The sequence below is a fragment of the Arachis stenosperma genome, chromosome 5 (assembly GCF_014773155.1).
Source record: "Arachis stenosperma cultivar V10309 chromosome 5, arast.V10309.gnm1.PFL2, whole genome shotgun sequence".
In the NCBI taxonomy this organism is placed as follows: Eukaryota; Viridiplantae; Streptophyta; class Magnoliopsida; order Fabales; family Fabaceae; genus Arachis; species Arachis stenosperma.
This window is the reverse complement of record NC_080381.1, coordinates 135,802,346-135,804,901: the sequence shown is the minus strand read 5'-3', so window position 1 is coordinate 135,804,901 and position 2,556 is coordinate 135,802,346.

The following is a 2,556-nucleotide window of genomic DNA, read 5'->3' as shown; positions in this document are numbered from 1 at the left end:
CCGAAGCAACTGCCGTTTTATTCCTCTGTTCTTTTCTAATTATAGGAATTTTTTCTATTCCAGAACCCTCGCCGTTAGTGTTCTGTTATAATTTTGTTAAGTATTTGAGGTATTAATGTCTCAGGATTGAGCCATTGTAATTGTATCCCGTGTTTGATAATGTTGCTATTGCGGAAACTATTAGAATTGCTGCCACTGCTGCAAAATAAGAATGAAAGGGAGTTTGTTATATAATTGAGTCGCGATTGAGGTAGGAGTTGTTTGCGGTGGTACAAATTTGGAATGCTTTAAAAGTTTAGTAAATACATGCGTCTGAGTTGATTTATGTTTTATAGCTTGATTATCTTTATTAAAAGACTCAATTAATTTTATTTTGAATATTAAAGCTCGTTTTGAATGATTGAGTTTAAGTTGATTAAATATTAAAAAGAGAATAATAACTCTAATAATAAAATTAATTAGTAACAATGCTTGAAGTCCTTCGGTGGGTGGATTAGGACTTGAACAACTTGGTTGCTGACCTAAATGCATGAAAATTTAATGACTTGAAGACAATTAAAAACAATAAACCAAGAATAATTATATTGAAAATCTGATTTGTATATATATTGAGAAATAGTTTGGCATTGAAATAATTGATAAGAGTTGAGAGATGTTTGGTATGGATGGACCTTTGAAGGGTGGCAAAGTTCATGTTTTAGGGGAGGCTCTGCCGAAATTTTTATAGAAGTTTATGATGAGCGAAAATTGAAGCTCACGGATATTGGCAAGTGCATCGTATCGCACAAGTAATACCACGATGAGTGGATATCGTTCCCACGAGGATCAAATGATTGAGCAATCAAAAGATAGATTAAATTCTTAATTAGATTAACAAAACTTGATTGATGATCGAAGAGGACAAGAGAGTATCTTGCTGAGAGCTTTGAGAATATTGAATGCTTGGATGCCACAGACAGTGATCTTGAATGATGAATTGAGAGAAAATAGTGATAATCAAAGTCAAGGACTTTAGAGATGTTTATGCTCTTAGAAAAATCAATCTTGTTTATTTATCTTGAAATCTGATTTCTAATTTCTTGACTCCTCAGTTTCTCAAGCATTAATTTGGCATCAATTAATTAATTAAGAGATTATGCACAAAAAATTGATTTTATATTCAAGTAAGATTTAAAAGTAGTCCTTAAGTCGAATTATATGTCACGTATTCAAGCTAGTTCTGTCCAGTTAAATCTTAAAAGAAAATATAATTTTCAAAAGTTTTCTAATCCAAATTATATGTCACTTATTCAAAATTAGAATGATTGAAAATTATGTATGTGTCACACACTAATTGAACCACTCAAAATTAGAGTGATTGAAAATCATGTATGTATCACATACTAATTGAACCACTATTCCTAGCCGAATTCAAATAGTCATGTGAAAGAGTTTTCAAGTTTTGATTCAAATATCAAAATTTTCAATTATAATAAAAGAATCCAAAAATAAAGAATTAGCTTACATTTCGATCCACTAATCCGAATGAAGAATGAATAACTCAATCATGAAATAGATTAATGCAAGACATCAAAATAAAATAAATGTAGATTAATCATCCATAAAAAACATAAACAAATCTCCTAATCCTTTGACAAATAATTAGTTACCCATGAAGAAGTAAGAAAAATAAGAAGAAAAAAAGTAGTCCGAGGACTTGATGCCCTTCTCTGTGAGTTATGCTCATTTATTTATAACCTAAATTCTAGAATTCAAATTCAAAACTAAATTAATCGTATCCTTCGGATAGAAAGGATCAGATAACTATCTTAATCTTATCTTTCAGAGAGACAGATAAGGTACTGACTTCAATTTCAAATTCAGAAACAAAAATTTAATTTAAATCCTAACAACCAAATCTTTTATACTTTTGGAGAGAATCAATAACTAATATTTTAGAATCTTCAATCTTCTGGATGTAACTAAGGCTTCTATGTGGATAATTAAGTTTTGGCCTTAATTATTGAATTCTGAGAGTTGTAAATGCCCTTAAGCTAGCTTGGATTGGAGATAATTGGGCAAAAGCCCAAAAATACCTTCTAGGAGCGGTGCGTCCGCGAGACATGAAGCCTAGGCCGTTGGGCATGTGTTCAGGAGTGCTGGGGTCCGCAAGGTGTGATCCAGGTCCGCCGAGTGTGATCTAGGATCGCCAGGTTTAGGGGAGCACCGTTGGGCGTGCATGTCTTCCGCCAGGCGTGTGTGTGTTGTGTGTTGCGTGTATGTCTTCATTTTCCTCGAACCATACTTCTTGGGCTACGCTTTTATTTTCTTTGTGCTTTCCTTGTAAAAAAACTTTAGTTTTTGTTACTTTTTTAGCCAAAAATTTCTGAAAATATAAAAATATTATTGCAACTCTAAATATTTGATTATTTATTAAATTTTGTTAAAAAATATAAGAAATTTAATTAAAACCTAAAAAAATAAATAAGAAAAAAAATTAAAAAATCGCTTAAAATGACGTGTCATCAGTTTGGGCGAAAACTGAATAATAAAAATAATGAGAATTTGGTGTTATTT